The 24,952-nt window shown below is 44.6% G+C and overlaps 1 protein-coding gene across 1 annotated transcript in view; it reads right to left on the bottom strand.

The window, feature by feature from the left end:
* Positions 1-24,952, bottom strand: part of LOC124789522 — a 368,281-nt gene that overhangs the window by 271,655 nt on the left and 71,674 nt on the right. The window lies entirely within an intron of this gene.

Raw genomic sequence — 24,952 nt, 5'->3', positions numbered from 1 at the left:
CCCTACCAACTGAGCTAACCACGCACGACCCACGCCCCGTCCTCACAGCTTTAATTCTGCCAGTACCTGTTGCTCTTGTCAATCACAGACACGTGAATGAGGCTCAAACCAAACCAGAGAGTCCGATGTAAGCATGACTACCCTGTTAACCTGCCTAACAAATGTTTTCAAATGGCTGTAGCACGGAAATTGTATCTTCCTGGACATGGGTTCCTAATCATAATACTGTATTATGTACTCGTTCCTCTCTAGAGCTCCTAGAAGTTATTAACAGGAGTTTCCGAACAAGCTGTAATAATCTGGTAGACAATAATAATTACATCTTCAAGCTTCTTGCAGATGATATCTTTATGTATAATGAAGTGGTATCTGAAATAAAGCTGCACAAACTTTGCAAGCAAGTCCTGAGATGACAGCGGCCATGGGCACCACAGCCACTACCACGTCCACATTCAGCAGGTGCACCAGTGGCAGGCGCGTCCACCCACTGCTCCCTTGTCCCCCCTTTTCCTTTCGGCTCGGGGAATCCCACAGTGTCAGTTCTGTCACTGGTCTGCGTCCCAAGAGGCAGCTTAAAGTTCTTTTTTGTAATTATTTGGTTGCACACACAGCCTATTTCACCAGATACAATTATTTCACATCATCATACAAACAAGACAGTGGCCCAACTTCATTACAAAATACGCTGCTTGACAGCTGCTAAGGGACACTGGCACTTGCCAAGAAACAACTACCAATTGCTACAGAGAAACCGACAGTCGCTACACAATACCCGACCGAAGATGGTAAAAGGAAACGTAGAGGGAGGGATGTTTTAACTGCAGAAAAGCCTGTATGCATTCGACACTTCATTCAGTACAGTGTTTGACAAAGGTTGTGAAACTGGTTAGTCTGACATTTCGTGTGGTACGGCAACATGTTTATAAGACATCATTTGAGTACTTACAATCAGGTATGAGCAGTTCGACAGCTCGATGCCGGTTAAAACGCCACTACTATGGACACAGGTATTGGGTGTGGCGAAAAGAGTCATCTCGCGATTAAAAAAGGCCGCTAAGGGATAGAAGGTCATAGACGCATCACCACTTTGCGATGATTTGATACATTGAAAAGAAATGAACATTTCACTCCTAACGACTAGTCCGGGGACGATATCGAAGAATACCAGAAGAAAAAAAAGAGTGCGATACTCCTCCCCAATAACAGACGAGTAATAATCGTAGGTCCATCCAGTTGCGGCATGATAAATGTCGTTACTAATACACCCAGATGGAGTCCGCTTTCAGCAAGTTAGTGTATCTCAAAAACATTGTTTCAACCCAAATACCAACTATTAGAAGACGCATTGCAAAGTGTGACAAATAAAACATTCAGTGAAAGCAGTAAAATCGCCACACCACAAAAAGCAAAGCCAAACACCATCTTCATATTTGGTGACGTTGCTGTGTAAAACCAGGATCATATTCGAAGATATTTCTATTTCGATCGTCATATGGGTGTTGAGGTATTAGTGCAATCCGTGTCGAGTGTAACATTGCAAAGAAATCGTATCTCAACGATAGATTCATTCACACCATTTACGGATTCTTTCCGTCAGTTTGTAATCTTATCCTCCCACCACATCACTAATTCTCTGTCTCTGCACAAGTTTTGAAAGCTTTATGAGGCGTAAGATATACAAAAGAAAAACTTTTTGTTTATCTTCATTTCCTCTTCTTAGTGTTGGCTGCAGTTATTCCGTCTAGAGGCACTTTCTTGCGGCTGAAATTTTGATTTATAACGTTGTGGGTTCCTGATGACTAAATAACTAATGAAGATTTGCCCGTATTATTCTTGAATTTTATTCTTTGACACATTTTTCATCATCACACCGTCTTCAAAATTTGCATTTCTGTCACACCAAACATTACATTATTAGTGACACCATCAAAAACACATCTGATTGCATCAGAGGTATGCCCACTACTGCCTACATTGTGTGGTACTCACAATATTCCAAGGAGTTTACAGAGCAAAAGAGTTTACAAACTTCCTTGACGAAAGAAGAATCATCACCAACATACAACATTATTTTATAAATGAATCCAGAAATAAATTTAATAATAAATGATAGATTGTGCAATTAATCATATGAATTTCAAGTATACCAGAAATTTCGTAATTTCAAATATTTTTAAAGGAAGAGTAATTTCAACTGTAGGTAGAGAGCACTAACATATTAATTTCTTTTTATACATTCTAGCCTGAAATATAACACATCGTATACAAAATCAAATGAAATTCTTTAGTGAAACGGAATGTTCACCTATACCAGATTCGGGATTAATCCTGGTATCCGATACTTCTATAAAAACGGTTATCTTACAAAGGGTGTCCCATTACAAGTTCGATAAAGGTATAAGATCGTTGAGACGGCCAACATTGCAATGTACATCCCAGTAACAGTTCACAGATTGGAATAACTGGAGATGCTTATTGTGGACAAGAATAATCAACTTGTTGACTATCACGGTGAGAAAATCATTGTGCGGTTACGTCTAAGACAGAATGGGCGTAAAGCATAAGGCCAGTGCACACAACCCACGGCATGGCGCTTCGCAGCAAAACCGCCGAGTCGCTCAACATAACCGCCCCAGTAGAATATGATAAGCGAATACCTCTCGCATAAAGCTTATGTTTCAAGTTCGTTTAACAAGAACTATGAAATTAAGATCGTCATCCAACACCAAGATACTGTAACCCTCCCATGCAATACATTTGGACGGAGCATTTAAGAAAAAAAGATGGTTCTCCCACAGTGGAGATGAAGCTTAAACATAATATTTTTGTATTCCTGTTTGAAGAGATACAGTATGAACTTAACAGGGTTGAAATTGGCCATACATGTAATGTAAACATAACATAAGCCATTAAAACATACGTCTATGCCTCGTCATCGGACTTCAATGGTTTATAAAATGCAGGATGGCTCTTAAGTTAGCCAGTGGCTAGAACAGCAGAGGAGTACAAAAGATTTACTGCACGCATTCCTGTAAAACTGCGCATAGGGTACTTTGAGGATATGCAACGAATTATTATGAATGCTAAGCAGGAGCTGTTTCTGGCATGGACTGCGACAGACAACCACTCATACATTCAAGGACCCCAAGAGAACAAGATCGTCAATTGTAGCGGACAAGGAGCGTTTGAAGCTCTCAAATGTTCTGAATGCAGGTGCATATTTACCATTAAGTTTTCATTCATGAGAGCTTTTTGAACTCCCAGTGCCACTGGCAGCAACAAGACAAACGTGAGCTATTAAAATTTCTGTTCAATTGGAGACACTCAGATTCGTCATACTTGCGTTTCAGACCGATGGAAAGGGGAATATACGAATGATTCCATTGATTCCATCGAATTTCACAACTGCAAGTTAACTAATGCCAGAGTTTACATGAATTCAGAATTCTATTTGTATGACAATTTATACCTGCAGTGGGACGAAAATGTACACAGTCTAGCATTTAATATGTATGCAAAGTTCTGTGCTTCTTATCATGAAGAGGAGTGATATCTACTAAGCCCAAGTAAATTCAAATAGCTGGCACCAATCATCGTAAAAGGCTGCTCAAGGCAGAACGGGAAAATCAGGAGCTGTAGATGTGCAAACTGAATTTGAGTCTTCCACAAATTTTCCTGAGCATACAACAGCATCGGCTCTAGCTCTACATGACCGCATGGTTAACTATTGGCCGCTCACAGGTGATGTGCAGCGAGCTGTATAATTGAAGAAGTGCTGTGCATGCCCACAGATTTTTTCAATGGCATCTCGAGGTGTGAAGATCACTGCACACTTTATGGGTTTCTATGATGATGAGCGCAAACAGTCCACATTTAAAGTTGTTGCATTCGTAGCATACACAGAAGATAATGGCATAATATAAAATTCTCAGCAAGCATTGCATCACAAAGGCTTTTCAAGGATGCTAGGTGTACTAAAACATGGAGGAGTGTTCACTGCTTAGCGCTTTTCCACACCGGAATTCACTGAATTGATCTTGGTATAACCTATAAATATAAGGTTCGTCGCTTCGATTATTTGACCACACAGATACCATCACCTATGTCAAGGGGAAGGAGAAGATCATGTGGATGCAACGAATCTTCAAGTATGTAGCAATTCAAGATCTGGAATTCTGCAGGTGCCCTGCTCTCCATTGTCTTAGGAAGAATAGCAATATGTGTGAAAATAGTGTTGTGTCTACTTATGAAAATGTAAAATTATTTTAAGTTTGACGATAAATAAATGAATTTGTTACCTTGCATTCTCTGTACTTTTCTTACTAATTTCACCCTGCTCATACTTTAATAGTCTGTAACTTTGCCCTGATACTATCTTTGTGGTTCCCCTCAATCATAGGTGATATAATTTTAGACATGTTCACTCCATGTCTTGTCTTTGGAGGAAGTCAATAAGTGACAGGTTTTCTGTAAATAACAACCATAGAGACGCATGGTAAAGAATTTTTTTCATTTATTCAGATCTTGAGATACAGTTTGAGTTACCATTACGTAATACATTTCTTTTGAAAAAAATAAATAAAAAAACGTTCGCTGCTTGAAGTATTTACAATGTTCAGATAGATATAAGCCTACACTAAACACTAATGTGGGGGTATTTTTACCACAACTAAATTACGCAGTCCCAATAGCACCGATTACATGGATGAACAATAATTTTGATGGAATGTAAACTACACACACTTAATCTGCCTTGGACAGCTAGTAGCAGGTGAAACTTAAAAGCTATTCTGTTTACAAATGTAAAAGACACACACACACACACACACACACACACGCACACACACACAGTTACTTACACTATGATAAAAGGTCTGTATTATTCTGCCACATATACACCCACCCTAATTCTCTCCCCCTCACGGTCGAGTTTCAGTCTCCCTCATCTTTCATACGGCGGATAACTTTCTCATTCTGTGGAAAAATTCCGTAAAGATTATCAGCTACATATCCACATGTGTTGGCTTCTTCACTGTAATGCTTCCTTAGTTCATATGGATCACAGTTCTTCATCCAATAGATTAAGTTATCTGTATCCATATAAAGTAACTGATCTGAAAAACGAGTTTCCGAAAACTCGTAGTGGAATCGGCACATGTGCAGTAGTTTGGGTAAGCCTTGTATGCACATCCCCTCATAAATAAATTTCTTGAGCTCCACTGCAACCTTCGTCATCCGCACAGCTACAATGTTCTCATTGAATATGGTGACCCACTTGAAATTTGGTGTGGAGATGCATTTTATTGCGTTCCCATGCCGATCCCACGTATTTCCCTTGATTTTCCACCTTGTATTCATCTTCGGGTACCCATCGAAACTCGCCAATTGGCAGAGGTTGAATACATGATGTAACTCTAATCAAGTGATGGGTTGAAAATTTCACCCATCTGTGAGTTATTTGCCTTGGCATGCCTTTCGACACATTGGCAAAGTCCCCCTTGGATCCCTCGCCCAAAGAAAAGAAGCATGTCAGGATCGCTCAATAATTCGATGTTACATTTTGTTTTCTTGAGCATTGTGTCCAAAGACAACCCAGTGTTGTAACTACGACCAGGATGGTCGCCGGGTAGCAATGACGGAAAGCACGGCGGGACCTGCTGGGAGGCCCGCGAACAACAACACAATGGGAGAGAACGGACACCACCAACGAAGGAAAGAACGAATACAACAAGATCGAACAACGGAGTCACAAGGAAACAAACACGCCCACTCGTACACAGAACAAGGTTGGCTCAAATGGTTCAAATGGCTCTGAGCACTATGGGACTTAACATCTGTGGTCATCAGTCCCCTAGAACTTAGAACTACTTAAACCTAACTAACCTAAGGACATCACACACATCCATGCCCGAGGCAGGATTCGAACCTGCGGCCGTAGCAGTCGCGCGGTTCCGGACTGCTCGCCTAGAACCGCTAGACCACCGCGGCCGGCACAGAACAAGGAAGTAAGCTGTCTAACGCGAGGCGAGGTGTCAAGCAATGTACGCGAGATTAGACTGGCCGGCTGAGCGAGAGGCAGGCGCTTAAGTACGCTATCGGGGCCACCGCTACTGGCCGCTGGAACCACGTGTTCAACTGTGGCGCCCTCACACTAAAAGCGGGCCAGAAGGCGCGCGTCGCCACAGCTTACGGTGCGATGGTGCAGAGACCTCTATGGATCTTTGACGTCCATGACGTCTGGTGCGGATTAAAATTCCGCGGCGCGCGGTACCAGATCCCTTCCCCCTGAAACTTGCGCATAGGGGCGGAAACGCCCTGGACAGTGCCAAGGTGGGTGGCAGTGGGAAGAGGAACTGGGCATATCAACCGCAATGGGCGGTGAGAAAGGGATGCCCGAGGTATCCATGACAGCCGATCCAGAGTCCAGGGAGGGGGAAGGAGCCGCCGATCCACCCGGAGGCGGAGAGGGCCGGCGGCCGGCCCGTGGGGAGACAGCAACCAGGGGCTGGGACGGTGACTCGAGGACCACGTCCGTACCCGAAGGAGGTAGGGAAAGAGGCGGCAGCGCGAGTCCCATGGCAGCATGAGGGCGGAGCTGATTATGATGGGGGCGCTCCAACCCTTTCGGTGTCTGCACCAACGTCACACGCCGCCCATGGGCCGCGACGACCGTGGCGGGTGTCCAACCTGCCTTGTGCCCGTACTCACGGGCCCACACGGCAGTGCCAGGGGCATATTGCTGCGAGGGCCGGGATTGGGGGCGGGAGGAGGATGGCACCAGCAAATGGAGCATGGTCCGCAGCTGTCGCCCATGAAGGAGCTCTGCTGGACTGTGTCAATTGGCGTAGTGCGATAGGTACTAAAAAACAGGGTGAGGGCCAACGTGGTTGGAGATGTGTTCACCGCATTAGTCAACTGGTGTTTAAAAGTTCGGAAAAGCCTCTCCGCCGCGCCATTGGACGGTGTAATGGGGGGCTATGGATATGTTTGATACCGTTGGCCTGACACAAGTCGTGGAAGGAGGACGCCATGAATTGGGGACCATTATCGGAGGCCAACGTGTGGGGAAGGCCCTCAATGGCGAGAACATGGGATAGGGCCATGAGTGTAGCCTCCATGGTGGTGGATGCCATGCGGACAACTTATGGGTATTTGGAGTAGGCATCAATGATGAGTAACCACGTGGACCCCAAAAACAGGCCCGCAAAATCGATATGGATGCGATCCCAGGGCTAGCGAGGCACAGGCCATGGTGCAAACGACTGAGGGGGCATTGCCTGGTGACGCACACAGGCAGTGCACTCACAGACCAGGCGCTCAATATCGCCATCGATGCCGGGCCAATACACATGCCGGTGAGCCCAAACTTTCGTACGGGACGTACCCCAGTGCCCGCGGTGTAACAAACTGAGCACCGGAAGCCGCAATTCTGGAGGGATGACCACCCGGTGGGCATCCGACTCCATTGCCAACAGAAGGAAATCATCGACCACAGAGAGCCTGTGGGACAGGTGGCGCCAGGGGCTGAAATCGGACGGCATCTGACAAGTAACATAGGACGGCCACCAGTGGACCACGTAGTTGAGAACCTGCCACAAGACAGGGTTGCAGTGGGTAGCCACAGCAATGTGAGCAGCCATAAGAGGCAGACTGTCCAGAGCATCCTGGCGGACGGACTCAATGTGAAAGCAGAGGACCTCCTGTTGGTCAAAGGCAGGATCGGGGCCTGCTGGGAGACGTGACAAAGTGTCCGCATTAGCATGGTGGGCGGTGGGCTTATACCAGATGGTGTAAGCGTAATTATGTGAAAACAATGCCCAGTGCTGGAGACGTTGAGCCGTCTGCTCAGGAAGGTGAGAGTGGGGTCCGACAAGTGTAACCAAGGGTTTATCGTCCATCAGCAGGGTGAACTTTGCCCCAAAAATATAGGGTGTGAAATTTTTGGACGGCGAACACGATCACTGGGGCCTCCTTTTCAATCTGGGAGTGGTTCTGTTGTGCTGGGGCCAACGTCTTAGAGGCATAAGCCATGGGCTGTTGGGAGCCATTGGTATCCCAGTGCGCGAGGACGGCCCCAATGCTATATGCCGACGCATCAGCTGCCACAACCAAGGGGCGGTCCAGAGAGAAGGGAGTAAGGCAAGGGGCGGACTTCAGCATCGCCTTTAAATGGAGAAAAGCCTGGTCACAGGCAGGAGTCCAAACAAAAGGTACCCCTTTCCGACGCAAGTGATTGAGGGATTGAACATCAGAGGCAGCCTGGGGCAAGAAATTTAAGTAATAAGTAACCTTGCCCAAAAAACACCTGCCGTTCAGATAAGTCCTTGGGACGAGAAAGGGCCTCAATGCCCACGACATTATGACCCGAAGGGCGAATGCCATCTTTGGTAAGCCAGTGGCCTAAGTATTCGACTTCCGGTTGAAAAAAACAACATTTGTCCAGCCAACGACGTAGACCAGCAGACTGCAGAGCTTGAAATAAGGCGCTGAGGTTATGCAAATGTTCCTGGCGGGAACTCCCGGTGACCAAGATTTCATCCAGATAATTCACACATGCAGGGATATGCTGTGTGAGCTGTTCCAGGAATCGCTGGAAAATGGCCAGCGCTGAAGAGACACAAAAGGAAAGGCGCTTGTACTTATACAATCCGAAAGGCGTGTTGATAACCACGGTGTTCTGAGATTCGGCATCCAAGGGCAACTGTTGGTATGCCTCAGCCAGTTCGATCTTGGAAAAATACTCTCCCCCGGCAAGCTTGGCAAGAAGGTCTTCCTGTCAGGGAATGGGGTAAGTGTCAACGAGGGACTGAGCATTGACTGTAGCGCCGAAGTCCCCACACAGCCGAAGGGACCCATTGGGTTTCCGTATGACCAAGTGGTGTCGCTCATGCACTGTAAGTTACAGGTTCCAGCACACCAGCGGCCTGGAGTCGATCAAGTTCCTGCTTGACCGCTGGCCATAAGGCCACCGGAAGGGGCCGGGCCCGGAAAAAGCGAGGCTGTGCATCCGGCCGTAGGGTGATGTGCGTCTGAAAGCCGGAAGCACATCCAAGATCCGATGCAAACAACGACGCAAAAAGCGGAACACAGATCGTCCAAGTCCTGAAAGGGAACAGCCGTGGGAACGACCTTAAATTCATCGGAGATTGAAAAGCCAAACAAATGAAACGCATCCAGGTCAAAAATATTCGAAGCCGACGGATGGTCGACGACAAAGAGGGTAAGGAGCCAGGGAACACGCTTGTACGTCGCCTGGACGACGAACTGCCCACAAAGGGGACTGGAACCTTCTCCGTAGGCGACCAAACGGCGATAGGGAGGCGACAACGCAGGAGAGCTCAGCCGAGTATATGTCGCCATGTTAATCAGGGAGACGGTGGCCTCAGTGTCGACCTGAAAACTGACATCCTCTGTGAAAATCGGAGCGTGAGAAAAAGCTTCCGCACTGATGGGTCATTCTGTGGGACGACCGATTGCAGAGCATGGACGGTATCTTGATGCCCAGGAGGGGCAGGACTGGATCGAGTCGAGCGACTACGACAAACCGATTGGATGTGGCCCTCCTTGTTACACAGCGTGCACGTTTTCCAGCGGTGGGGACAATCAGCCCGCGAATGGGCGGTAAAGCACTGTGGGCACGATGGAAGTGGGCCGCGCGACCGGCGACGAGGGGCGACCGAAGGCGCCGACGCCATGGAGACGTCGGAACAAAAGGAGTCCCGATGGTGCCGGCCTCTATCGGCCGGGCCACGTCGCTGTCGCAAGGGCGGAACCCGTCTTGACGCCGCGATCGCCGCCACCTGCGGTCGCGCCATAAGACGCTCGTTAGCCGCTTGAGCAATTTCAAAGGAGTGGGCAATGCGGAGAATCTCTTCCAAGAAGTGGTTGTCGAGTTTCAACGCCGCAGTATGGACCTCAGGGTCGGGAGCCAGCTGAACCACCACATCCCGGATGAGGGAGTCCGCATACGAAGCCTTACATTGCTGTTTGGTGCACGTAAAATAGCAGCGACAGCTGAGACCCTGCAAGTCCGTGACCCAGGAACGATACGATTGACCAGTCTGTTTATGGTACTGGTGGAACTCCAGCCAAGAGGCGACTACATGGTAGCCTTGGGATTAATATTTTGTAAGCAAAAGGGAGATCTCCTGGAAAGAGAGAGCCACAGGATCGGACAACGGTGCCAACTTGCGGAGAAGAAAAAACGTGTCCGGAGAGGCCCCAAGACAAAAACAACGACCGCTGCAAGGAGTCGTCCGTGGCTTGAAAAGCCGTGAAATGTTGTTTCAGCCGATGGAAGTATGTTTCCCAGTCCTCTTTAACATCATTAGAGGGTGGAAACGATGGCGGACGCAGGAAAGCATCGGACACCCGAGGACTCTGAAGCTGTTGCGGTAACGCGTCCTAGGCATCGACTTTGCCTGTAAAAAACTGCAGCGACTGTTGTAAGATATCTAACTGGAGCTGCTGCTGCTGCTGTTGCTCCAGCAGACAGACCAACTTCGCCCCCATACCAACAACGACCACCATTTACCTCGTCGCCAAAATGTTGTAACTGCGACCAGGACGGTCGCCGGGTAGCAATGATGGAATGCGCAGCGGGACCCGCGGAGAGGCCCGCGAACAACACAACGGGAGATGATGGACACGACTAACGATGGACAGAACAAATGCAACAAGATCCAACAACGGAGTCAAAAGGAAACAAACACGTCCACTCGTACGCAGAACAAGGATGTGAGCGGGCTAACGCGAGGCGAGGTGTCAACTGACTTACGCGAGATTAGATTGGCTGGCTGAGCGAGAGGCAGGCGCTTAAGTACTCTATCGGGGCGCCGCTATTGGCCGCTGGAACCATGTGTTCCACTGTGGCGCCCTCACACTAAAAGCGGACCAGGAGGCGCGCTTCCACAGCTTACGGCGCGATGGTGCAGAGACCTCTATGTGTTTTCGACGTCCATGACGTCTGGCGAGGATTCAAATTCCGCGGCTCGCGGTACCAGACCCGGGTGCTGTGTAACAAAAAGGCGCGATCCAGAGAATATGTCATTATGCATAGACTCTGGCAAGCAATCGCACGTCTGTGTCCATGTAAAGCTTGGTGTGCTCTCCTAAAGTGGAGATACTGAATTAACGCCAGACATTCAAGGCATGCTCAAACACTGCATCCAATGCTTTTCTGACAATAGAGTTATGGCATCGCTTGTAAGGTTGCTGGAGAATGCGGTTGTGTTGTGTTGCCTAGTTGAAACTTTTCCTCATCGAGAAATGCACCTCAAGTGAAATGCATATTCTTACTAGTTAGAGTTTCAACGAGATACTGGAGTGGTGCCTGAGTACAACGTAGTGAGTCAAGGAAATGGAGCGTAATTATTGGCGTCGTTCATTTCGAGAATGGAATACATTTCTCGAATCTCTCAGGCAGGACACTCATCTGATCATTATTCATAACCAATGTAGCCTAGTGCTCAATAAGAAAGTGAGCGTCATACTCGCTTAAATTATGAAAGAAAACGAGTATATGTCGTAGTACTTGCATGTACTGCATGTATTGTGAGCAGCAACACGAAACTTCTCCATAAGATGGCATGATCCCTACGAGGATTTTCCTTTTTTCAGTCTAACGGCAAGCCACATATATGACAGTCAAGCACGTTTTTGTACAAATCTTCATTTTCCTTCGATTTGTCCGTGGGAATGTTGGTTCTGTAAACCTTATCGACTTCCCATGAAACTATTTCAGCTTAGTGAGCAACCAAACAGTAGGATTATCCCTGACACAAGATTTGAAACTGTTAAGACTTGAATCATGGGATGACACAATTTGGAATACAGCCACATATGGTATGTGTTTTTCTGTGAAGGTAGTATTTGAGGCTTTGAGGTCACCTTCACAGCTGGTCAAAGGAGTGAGGAGGCATTCAAATGGTTCAAATGGCTCTGAGCACTATGGGACTTAACATCTGAGGTCATCAGATCCCCTAGAACTTAGAACTACTTAAGCCTAACTGACCTAAGGACATCACACACATCGATGCCCGAGGCAGAATTCGAACCTGCGACCGCAGCGGTCGCGCGTTTCCAGACTGAAGCGCCTCACATACTAATCTTCTTAGTAAAAAAATCATATACACACAGAAAAACTAGTAAAATATCTTTTTTTTTTTTAAATATGCACTTACATACCTACATGATATCTGCGGTGGCTCCTGCTTATCTTTGGCACATGCCTTTCAGAAAATGTATATGATGAATTTTTTAAAGAATATGTCAAACAGCAACATTATGAATACACAGTACTATGCTATGAAGAAGATATATATATATATATATATATATATATATATATATATATATATATATATATCATTACCACCTAGAATAACTCAGAAAGTATGATAGTAGATGAAAAGTTTGTGGGACAAATGCTGAATGGGGCAACAGGGGCCATAACATGACGTTGGTTTTTTGTTGGTAGGTGGTGTCGCGTCAGAGATATGAAGGTCGGCTTTGTTTTTTAGAATTGGATGTTATAGTTAGGTACTTATTTTCTGATAGCGGCTATCGAGACGAATCCATTGGTGTGCAACTGTAAGGTCTTTGAAGGTCAACGAAGGTCAAAAAGGTGGCATGAGCGTCCATTTACAGAAGGTGTTCGAAGTGATGGTATCACTGCACTGATTGGTATCACTGCAGTGCTGCAATCTTCTTATCATGGATTGACTGGTATTCTTTATCACTGTGGCACTTATCAAAGCAAATATTCGCCGAATACGGCGTATCCATCTAACGTGCCATTGACATGTAAACACCATTCGACGGTTTCGCATTACAACACTAATAGGAACGGTAAAACTAGTATCGTCGAATGAAGCGAATGTGATCGATGTATTCCTTCGAAGAACACGTCGACATGCTTCTCATTTACGGAGAATGACAACGAAATTCAGTGAGAGCTAGAGACTTGTACGCTGAAAGATATCCTCAACGTACTCAACCTACGCGTCGCACATTTAAATATCTGTATGATAAATTGAGAACAACTGGATCTTTAACGCATCGGAAACATATCCGGCAAAGGAAAGTTATTAACGAGGAAATGGAAATTGGTACTCTTGCCACTGTGGTTCGAGATCGTTGTGTTAGTTCGCGTCAAATCGGAAGGGAATCTGGCATGAGCCTGAGTATTGTAGTTCGTGTTCTGCATCGCCATAAATATCATCCTTACCTTATCAGTCTCCACCAAGAATTAACTGGTACAGATTGTATGCGTCGCATTGAATTCTACCGATGGGCTTAACTTCAGATTCAGAGGAATGACACATTTATTAATGAGACCTGGATGGGCAGGTAACCAGAGAGCGTACAGGATAAGTTTAAGGTTGTGGATGGGGCCGTAAACAGTTACTGTGGGTTGCACAATCAAACACACACAACTTTACTTTTCTAAGAACCACTTATTTACACGTTGGCTTAAGGATCACAACTAAACAATGCGGCTGAAGGCCTAGTTAAAGAAAGCTTAAGATGGTTTCTGGACTGAAGGCTCAAAACCACACACGAAACACAAGAACGGCTGAAGGCCTTGCCTAGAAATCAAAAGCAAATAAAAATAGAAGACAAAATTTAAAAAAAACATGCAATGAAAAGAATTAACTACATGTCTGAAGGACTACTATAACTGAGGCACATTAATAAACAATTTTTTAAGCAAGAAAAGTTTTTTTAATTAATTTTAATTTTAATAACCAACAGCCTCAGTTGCAATGTTTACCTAGATGTACCTAGGTTTCACTCGGGATAACACAACCTTCTTCAGAATAAAAGTAGTTACCGTTTGTCCGTAGTGGACATCGTCAAGTTAAAATGACAAATCCATAAATTATCGTCAGACTGTAAAAACTTATCTGAAACTGCCTCGGCCCCACTTCGCGACCGGGATGTGGCAGCAACGAGTGCTGTATTGGAAGCTCTGTGCCCAGCTGATGGCTGGCCCAGTGTATCTCAGAGACGCAATCGTGTTTTTTCGCCAGATATGTTCAAGCGATGTTTAAGTATTTCACGACGGCATCTCTTGCGCAATCGGAAAAAGCACCGTAAATTATTCGCATGTTCCACACACTGCCTCGTCACCCAAAAACTGTTTAAACGATATTCCACACACTGTCTAGTATCCCACAAATTGTTTAAATAAATAAATAAATAATATTCCACACATCGCCTTGTCTGCCGGAAATTGTTTAAACAACATTCATACACTGCAATCGATTTCCCACAAGATAGGCAATCGAGTCCATCAATCAATCAATATTTTCAGAAGTGGACAGTATCCATCAATAGTATGCAAATAAAATTGTTGAACAGAAGAGGATAACGATTTAACTGATTAGTCCATGAATTTGATAGAGTGAGGGGTATTGGAATAACTCAGGCCTCACCAGACGAAGCTCATGTTCAACGACAGAATATCGAGAGGGAGAGGGGGAAGAGTGTGCCAGTACTGGCATTTAAAAGGTTGCGAAATTCAAAAAGTATCATAGAATCGGCGGGGGAGGGGGAGGGGTGGGGGAAAGTGTCCCAGAACCGAGCAAGAGGTTAAGGGGGAAGACAAAGAAAATTCCCCAGGACCAGCACTCAAAAGTGTGCGAAATTCAAAAAATGCGCCAGTATCTGGGGGGCGATGGGGGATGGGGAGGTGGGGCCACATGCCATCTTGGGAAAATCAATGATGTCATCAGGGGAGAGGGGAATTAATTGCCCAATTAATTAATTTTCATAATTAATTTGATATCAGTTTTTATATAAAATGCGCCAGAGCAAACATTATTACATTACTTCTCACCACGAGTTAGTATGGGCAGAGAGGGGAGCACGTTATACAGTGTAGAATATTCATGAATCCCATACATATGGCCTAGGCGTTATGGAACATTGAGGTGTTATGCACAATGGCCAAATACTGCTGTATAGCTTTGTGTGAGGGATTGTTGCAGCACAGTGGTATTTGCAGGAAGTTTATTGTTTATCACGTCTGTCTGCTTAGGGCTGCGGGCGACAATGCCAGTCCACTAACGTATGAGACACACTGGAAAGTAAAGATGTTGAAAGTATGGAACGGCCTGTGTACTTCCGGGACTTAACCCTACAGGGAATTCTGGGATGCTCTTGGGAAATGTGTATCACAATGAACACCGCCTCACCTAACCATGCAGGTACTGAAAACCGCATTGAGAGGGGAGTGGGACAATGTCCGCCAACAACTCCTCACCAATTTGGTAGCCAGAATGAATAACAGGTGCAACATATTAGTGCCCGAGAAGGGCATATCTCTTACTGAAGTCCGATAAAGACCTTTATGTTGGAAGTCTAACCTGTCTCAAACATGAACTTTGTTCATCTCTGTTATCTTGCTTTCCCATGTGGTGAAACCTGTAGCATTTTTCATTGTAAATATACCACCCCATCCCTGTTATATATGTACTGTGCGCTACGTTGTCCATTAATGCCTGTCGTTATTCCTGTCCAACAACATCTCTGTTGCTTACCAAATGACAAGCAGTCTATAAAACAGACTGAATGAAATAAGTAGTCAGGAAGGTATTTTAGTCTGACTGCGCCATTACAATAAAAGTAACGAAATTTTAACACAAAATCCAATGATATATATTTCTAAAGGAACATAAGAAAATATCTTCCAATTTTAAATTTCGGTTTTACAAAGACGGAAGAAACTGCAAATACATCTGGCTAAGGACCTCTTCATGGAACAAAGATCTACTCTAAGAGAAAAGTAGTCCCTAATTCTAAAATACTGTACAGCGTAATTGTGCTTGGATATTATATTTATCACATTTTATTAGAATATGTACAATGTCCTTGCCAATGAGTCAAAGGTATTCCTTGTGGCCTGCTCTTATTAATTTGTTAATAGCAACAATTTCTCTTCTCGTTAGCGTCAAACTGAAAATTCAAGGGTGGCCTAAGATCTGTTGCTGACTCGCCCAACATCGCGTATTTTTGACGAGTTGATCCACCAGTCAAAGACTTCATGACTCCAAAGTCAGCAGCCTGCATCCCACTAGGCATGGCCAACAGCACCCAGCGTCAGCAGCTGGCCTCTGACACAGAGGTCTAACGCATCCACAGTCAGGCACTTTCACCACGTGCTGTGCCCGTTCACAGCTATACAATCACAACAACGTTAGGCTGCCGCCCCAAGACAGCCAACAATCCCAGGCCTCTACTCAGCAGGGTCTTGCGTGAAATGGCTCCTGATGAAGCAGCAGCCATCTGACCTAGGCCGAGTTCATCAGCAGCCTTCTTCCACAACTTCAGTGCACATGTGGATATACAGCGCCAGTTCTAGAATGTAGCCAACCCCAGCACATGGTCGCAGTACAAAGCGACCAAGCGAGATGGCACAGTTGTTACCATGGTGGACTCGTATTTGGGAGGATGAACTTTCAAATCTCCATTCAGCAATTCAGATTTAGGTCTTCTGTGATTTCCCCAAATGGCTTAAGGCAAATGCTGGTGTGCTTCCTTTGAAAGGACACACCCCATTTCCTTCCCCATTCCATCCCCGATCCATTGTCATACGCCATCTCCAATGGCCTCGATGTCAGCGAGACGTTAAACTCAAGTCTTCCTCTGTTCCTTCTTTCTGAAACGAAGTCGATACCGGCCCTTTGTGACAATTCTGGGCATGAGGAAATACATTGACGTAATTGTGATACAGATGGGAGATGGCTAGGGACAACCGTAAAGACATACGTGTACTCTGATAGCATCTGGCGTTGAATCAGGTAGCCACAGCACTGTGGGAAAATTTAAGTACGGCGCCATCAAAGATATCCATGCAGCAAAGATGTGGTCAGCGGAACTTGGCAGCAGCGTGGGTGCCTGACAACTTGCAAATGGCGGCTCTTGCGGCAGGCAGGCCCTGTGCTTCTAGATGTGAATCACGTTGGATAGTCAGTGTTCAGCCGATATCAAAAGGCTCCACAGAGTTCGGGAGACCCTAGAAATCGTAATGGATGGAGCCAAGAGGACGGCAGATGCTGTTGACCTGAACTCAGTTTGGTTTCATGATTCAGCCAGCGATGTACGCAGTGTTCAGTTACAACTTGGAAAATTATTATGTGTACAAATCATTGTGTTTGTGACTGCCTTCTTAGTAACATCTCATTTTACCATTATTCAAGGCAGTTTCTTTTCAGCACTTTGTAACTATCATAATAATTGCCGGCCGCGGTGGTCTAGCGGTTCTAGGCGCGCAGTCCGGAACCGCGCGACTGCTACGGTCGCAGGTTAGAATCCTGCCTCAGGCATGGATGTGTGTGATGTCCTTAGGTTAGGTAGGTTTAAGTAGTTCTAAGTTCTAGGGGACTGATGACCACAGATGTTAAGTCCCATAGTGCTCAGAGCCATTTTCATAATAATTGACCCAGCGGGGTGGCGGAGTGGTTAGACACTGGACTCGCATTCGGGAGGACGACGGTTCAATCCCGCGTCCGGCCATCCTGATTTAGGTTTTCCGTGATTTCTCTAAATCACTCCAGGCAAATGCCGGGATGGTTCCTCTGAAAGGGCACGGCCGACTTCCTTCCCCATCCTTCCCTAATCCGATGAGACCGATGACCACGCTGTCTGGTCTCCTTCCCCAAACCAACCAACCAACCATAATAATTGTCGTGCGTTAAGAAACAAAAGACGACCAAAAGTCAAGGCTTCAGCTGTAGTAGAGAACACTCAAAGGTTCTGCAATCTCTATGTCATCGGCTTCGAAAGATTGCCCGGTATACGTGACGACTCGGCAGATGCATTCACCTTCGTCGTAACTCATAATCTTCAATTCACAGACGTCTTTCGGTTCATTCTATACATAGAGCTTAATTAAATGTTTGTTCGTTTGCCATGAGTTGGGTCACTGTGCCACTGTTGTGGAATAGGATCGATTTTGCGGTTTGCATACAGAGAGCATTTCGTCTCGGATTTGGCACTGAAGCTACCAACTAGGAAAACCCTAGCTCATTGGTTTTAAGCAATTTCAACAACCTTACTGTCCCTACATAGGACTAAACCACGAGTTCGAGCACTGCGTCGATGTTTCCTATGCAGTACGAGGCGACACGCTGAAAATCTATAATCCAGCCTTTTTCCATCTGCATAACGCAAAAAAAGTGGAGCACACAGATGAAATGGCTGGATTTCAGCATAACGTGATGCATGTTCACACCAGTGACGGGTTTGTAAACGAGTACTGTTTCAGTTCTCTGTGACAGACTGCATTACTGTTGTTCGTATTTGGTGTGCTGCTTGCTGCCTGGACCGGTAAGGTATATAAGGGGCGCGATCAGTGTCGGATATTGAGTGATCACTGTGAAGGACACGGAGGTGCTGCGTACTGGTGCTGTACAGCGTTAAAAGCACTTGGCTATGTTTGAAAGTCTCCTCTTCGTGGGTCACCGTTTGGCTGGCTGATCGAATCGTGCGCTTTTCAGATTTGTGGGGCATTCGAGTGTGACAGTGGCCCGGTGTTGGACAGCATGGGAACACGAAGGCAGGAATACTCCTTGTCAAGGTTTCGATCGACCACGTTAGACCACAACAAGGGAAGATCACCGTATTGTGCACAAAAAAATGATAATCCGTTCACGTCTGCGCCTGCCATCAGAGACCAAGTAATGGACTCCCTGAAACATTTCGTGACGCCCTGTACCATTGGCTGGAGACGAGCTGGACTAGGGAATTACCGATCCACGAGTAGGCTGGCGTTAACACAACGACAGAAACGGCCGCGTTTGGACTGGTGCTGTGACCGGAAGGGATGGATTGCTGATGAATGGCGTCGCACGGTATTCAACACTGAATCGTGGTGGTGCACTACTGCAGGCGACAATAGTCTGCGATCATGTCGGTGACCAGTGGGGAAATCCCTTCTTCAAATGTACTGGGGAAGCACGGCGGCGTTACTCCTGGGGAGCCGCCGTGTGTGACTTCAGGTTACGGCTGGTAGAGGTTGAATTACCTGTGATGGTACAACGGTACGTCGTAGGCATCTTGCACCTTCATGTACCTCTTATGCGACAGTATCACGGTGCAGTTTTTCAAGTAGACAGTGTTCATCCACATATGACGCGTGTCTCTATGAACTGTCTTCATTATGTTGCGGTACTCCCACGTCCGGCAAGATCCCCTTATCTGTCTGTGATAGAACCTGTGTGGGACTAGCTCCATCCCAGTGCCCGTATCCAGGATATGTAACACCAGATACATCAGTTACTGTCCACCTTGCTGCAGAAGACAGTGCAACAGCCTTTTGGCACACTTCCCACTCGAGTAAGTGCATGCATCCAGGCTAGAAGTGGCGCAACATCATAATAGCGAGTGGGATCATACTGTCAAGTTCTTCCTACGAGTAAATTTGATTAAAATTTAAAATCGTGGAAACTACACCACATTCCGTTTCAACCCGCCAAGTTTCATTTCGTTTTCTCCTCCTCTTCTGGGTGTTTTACTTTTCTTGTCAGGCTGTGTATATTTCATGAAATAGAAATTCGTTATAACTGGCTATATTTTTGAATGACTCTATATAACACAGCATGATCACTCGTTATAGTCACGCAAACAACAAATATTAATAGTCAACACACTACACTCGTACAACTGACTTACTCATAACAATGCGTCTTATGGTGCGCAAGACCTTTCTCAGTATAAGTGCATGCACTGTTGGGATGAGCACTCAGTTAGGTCTTCATCTGCCTGCTGCTTTCCTGATGTGATTTCTCGTGCACTTGTTGGAGACAGCACATTTGATTTTCGGGTCTTCTGTCACATTCATAGTTAATTAACCCTACACGTCAAATAAAACAAAGAAGCTGCCTGGGGAGTAAACTTTAAATTGTGGTATTGTGGGCAGCGGCTGTACTCATAGTCAGGTACTTACAGCGTATTGACATATACGATATGGTTTTGTAGTATTTTCCGTGGCTTTTTGATGGCATAGCCTCTCTATATTCAGACTGATGCGGTTACTGCATACATATCTCCCCTCTTTCGGTTATGCGCCACTTTATATGGTAATGGGCTCGTTTACCTTTTCATTCCGTACGTTGTGATTCCCTTATGTGTGACATGCTGTCATTCATTCTTATCGTCTGAATATTCCTTTTGTCTATTTTTCTACTTGTACATTTATTGTAACAAAATAAATTTAAAAAAAATTCTGTATTTGGTATATAGATCTAAGTTCATACGGTACATATTGTTTTTTAATGTGTCTAACATTATACTGGTCCAAGTTGTATGCATTTCTGTATAAGTGTAGTACAAAGGCGTGTAAAATAGCATTATGACACTTGACGTAAACATTGCATTTTTTGTATTGCTGACATATTTTTGCGTCAGTGTAGGCATGAAAAGAACATTGTGGCACTTGCCAAGCATAATGGAACAATTTATATGTGGAAAATGATTAATTTGAGTTGAAAGCATATAAAACCTTATTTCTTACCTATACTAATGTGTATTACAACTGCACTGTAGCGTTTTCGCTATCAGCAGAAGATGGCGAGCGTTTTGTACTGCAAGGTGTTCGTATCCCAGCACACGATAACTATAATGTTAGGCTGACTGTGACGTTACTTTTAGAGAATAACTTTGTTTTCTGTGGTAATTCTCATCAACAGGAGCTCTTTAAGATGTAAATTAGGTCTTTTCCAATGCGATATGTGTGTCATTTTAGTCGAAGCTGAGGGTCAAATACATTTAGTGTCAGCAAGACAAGACTTGTCAGACCAAGCAAAACTCTGTCAGTGAGTTCAGTCTTGCCAATGGCTGCCTACCTGCATTGTGACTCTTGACAATCATCACTGGACAACTTAGATGTGGACAATAATTAATTTGAGGCTCCATTGTGCCTTATACCATCCATGGTATGAAAATCGAATTTTGCACGTAAACAGCCTCTAGTTTAAGTAATTTTTTGGGTAATACTTCTGCACATTGCACAAAAATATCCGGAACGTTCGTATTCTTTTGCTGAAGGCCAAAATTACTGCAAGGTTCACTCTTTACGTATTTCTTCCCAAAAAAAGCTTTTGAACTTGTAAAAAGAAAGGATTAAGAACTTTCGGATACTTTCGAGCAAGGTGAAGATCTAAAAAGTACCAGGCACTTACCTGGGAAGAGGACAGGGGAAGGTATGGAGGGACCTCACAGCGAGATGTCAGAAAACATAGCTGAGCTAGTTGTACCTCCTTTGATATTTTTAAACTTTTTTATCCACCTTTAATTTTTAAATTTCTAACTATCGGCGAGCCTTGATTTTGAAACTTACCACCATCCACCATATTTAATTTTTTCGCTATTCGCCATCGTTAATTTTCAAATTTCTCGCCATTCGCCATCTTCAGTTTTTAAATTTCCCACCATTCGATGGTTGAATTATGTCACACGTTCAAAGTCTGTGATAATATAATAATGCCGAGTGGCTAGGGCCTCCAGGCGGGTACACCGTTCGCCTGGTGCAAGTCTTTCGAGTTGACGCCACTTCATTGAATTGCGTGTCGATGAGGATGAAAGGATGATGATAAGGACAACACAACACCCAGAAGTGAGCGGAGAAAATCTCCGACCCAGCCGGGAATCAAACACGGGCTGTTAGGTATGACGTTCCGTCGCGCTGACCGCTCAGCTACCAGGGGCGGACAAAGTCAGTGATGAAATCACGCATTCAAGGTGATTGATGACGTCATAGCCAAAATGTCCTCACCAGGTCCTGTAATCAGAACCTCTATATCCGAACCCAGGCCTGAGGGGTGTGCCAGAACACACGTAGGATTGCTACTGACTGAGTACAAATTCGCGATTCTTGTCACCAAACAAACCAGATCAACACTTTCCTTAAAATTGTGCATGGCGTATATATTTATGGGTGCACGTCGAAATTTCCGTCTTAGTATTCGAGATGGAATGACCTTTCAAAACCAGCGTTGCTATTACGTGACAGTTGGCTGCTCGATACGGGGTTACTCATGAACTTAATAGTGTAGCTACAGCAGCTCGGCGTTACAGCACTAGGACTAAAACACTTTTTAATTGAAATGAATTGGTCTTAATCTCTCTAAGATAGAAACTACAATTCCAGAATAGACTTAGTCAAACTGAGTGTCCAGTTATTCATCGTACATCCGATCATGAAAGTGCAATGTGCTCGAAACACTTCTTACTTCTCACATCCGTAGATAAACCTAGAAAAGACATTCTCGATAAGCTCTTTCTGTCATCTGGTTGCTTCTTTCCTTCGCTAGGTTTCAGGTTTAAATGTATTTGAGTACATACAAATACTAACTCCTTATTCACGCCAAGTTTCAGTTTGATTTCTCTTCTCTTTTAAATTAGAAAATTCACCTGATTTCTCCCTGTTGTGAAACAAACGAATGCATAATATATCTTATTTATTATATTTCGAAACAACCATTCTAAAAACATTTCTAGTCATGAAAAACTAAACAACAAGAGTTACACAAATCTCAGTTACAGAAAATTAATGTTTAGTATTGAAGGAAATGTTCTTGACTTACAGAACCTTTGATATAAATATTTTTTGGTAATATTTCTTCTTGTGACCATATAATATGCCATTTACGTGTTTTTATACATCCATTTACGTCAGATTTTCTCATAACGAAGTAAAAACAGAAGAAGTGAATGCAGTTATAGTAATGACCTAATCACTACCAACAACCGTTGAACAAATAATAATTACACCTCTCTCTACACATATGGCTGTCAGTCTAATATTACATTTTAATGGGGAATGAAAAGTTGTTCTTCGAAAGTTACATCTTCAGTTGTAACAGATCGATGGCGTAGAGGCGTTGTTCTCTGTAGCCCTAGAAATATTAATAATTACATCCGCCTCCCTAGTTTCTATACAATATTAATAGATCCCACTTTCGTCGACTGGTACTAAGTTTCAGCAGTTTGTCGATAATAAAAGAAAGAAATTCCAGATATAAGAAAAATAAAAAGACTCGCAAATGAGAAATGTATATTCTAAAGGTACACTACGGTGATTTCGGATAAACATTTCGCTTATTCTTCGTGAGTATAACCGTCATCACAATTTAGCTTGTTTTGTTAGTCACTTCGCTAGTGAAATAAAGTAACTTCCATTCTTGTTCAGTTTCATTTAAATACTGTAACGTTAAAACAATATTATTAAACTAGCATTGGCCTCGTGATGTTACCCGCCGTTAAATATGTCTGTGTAACTTAATTTAATGCCATTATGGATGAAACATGGTAGGACTGTTTACGAGAGTATTTATTGTTCCATACTTGGCGGATTTTCGCCCACCACACACGCCCACTGCTACACACCGCGACTAAGTTGCCTTACTAACAGGGTAACCGTTTTCATAATGTCCTTAATGAGATATACGTCTCCATGCGTCTCAAATACAGAATGGTATTAATGCCTTCCCATGGCGTGCATTCCGACCCGGGCAACGCCGGTTTCTGAGCTAGTAATCTATTGAAAACGTTTCAGAAGTGACATTAGTAACTTATTCCAAAAATGTACTCAAATGTTGTTATTACAAAAAAGCTTGCTGTAGGAAGTCAAGGCTAACTGTTCCCTGACACAACGAACACAGTGTAACACATAGAGTCACAATATTCGAGCTCTCTTTTGTTACATACTGCGACAGCAGCGCTCCAACGGCCAGTAAGCTACACTGCTGAAAGCAAGTCAGGTAAATGACATTAGCGTCCTTTATATTGATTTGTAACATTGTTTTTACAAAAGGGAGTTTACGCAGTATAATAAATTGTAGGAATAAAGCAAGCAGGAACCACATTTGTCATTCTCTAGGATCCTGAGAGATATGCAGCATTTCATTACGCGATTGTTTAATTACGATTCTCTGGTAACATTTAGTGGGGAACAACGGCTTCCTCTTGTAGGAGGACGCCGTCTGTCTACACACGTGTAACGTGAAATTTTTTCCGCACACGCCAAGCCAAACAAGTTTATGGTTGGGGAAAATAGGAAACTAACATGGAGCGATGTACCTTCAGTATGAAATGAGCGTTTGGCGCCATTGGCCGGGAGGCCCCTTGCGAGGCAGGTCCGGCCGCCTTGGTGCAGGTCTTATCACATGCGACGCCACATTGGGCGACGTGCGCGCCGGATGGGGATGAAATGATGATGAAGACAACACAAGACCCAGTCCCTGAGCGGAGAAAATCCTGGACCCAGCTGGGAACCGAACCTGGACCAGTAGGACGGCAATCCGTCACGCTCACCACTCAGCTGTCGGGGCGGACAATCCTACAGTAACGATACATGAGAACTCACTTACATCAAGGTTCATTTTCCGGTTTAGGAGAGAATGCTGATACACTTATTACAGACCGAGATTCTCCTATAGCAGTACACAGTAGATCTGTTTACTAAACACTCGACATACGATAATTTCTGTTGCGTAATTACATGTTAATGATCATATTCTGGTTCCCAACCAATACTAACCTTCGTTTAACAGCTTTCAAAGCAAAATATTAGCAACAGATACATATATATTTAGAGTTTATAAGATTACGCATTTTTAACTGTGTAAAATGTAACAGTTGTCTCACTGCTAGTTTGCAGGGAAGACTGCACACACGCGTGATAGTAAAACGTCATAATTAATGAACCTCATTCCCGACAGAGAGGAAACCAGCTCCACATTTTTTGCTACATCAGCGCCAGTAATATCAGAGGCACAAATGTCAAAATCATCAAAAGAGTCATCTTTCGAAACTCAGGCAATTAGGTAAAATATAATTATTTGTTTGTTGGAAAACCAAATTAAGTATAAGAATGTGCAAATCATTTAATTGCGCCGAGCGGAGTAGCTGCGCGGTCTCAGGCGTCTTGCCACGGTCCGCGCGGCTC

Source organism: Schistocerca piceifrons, chromosome 1 (assembly GCF_021461385.2).
Source record: "Schistocerca piceifrons isolate TAMUIC-IGC-003096 chromosome 1, iqSchPice1.1, whole genome shotgun sequence".
NCBI lineage: Eukaryota > Metazoa > Arthropoda > Insecta > Orthoptera > Acrididae > Schistocerca > Schistocerca piceifrons.
The sequence above is the reverse complement of the archived record's forward strand: the minus strand, read 5'-3'. Positions and strand labels throughout refer to the sequence as shown.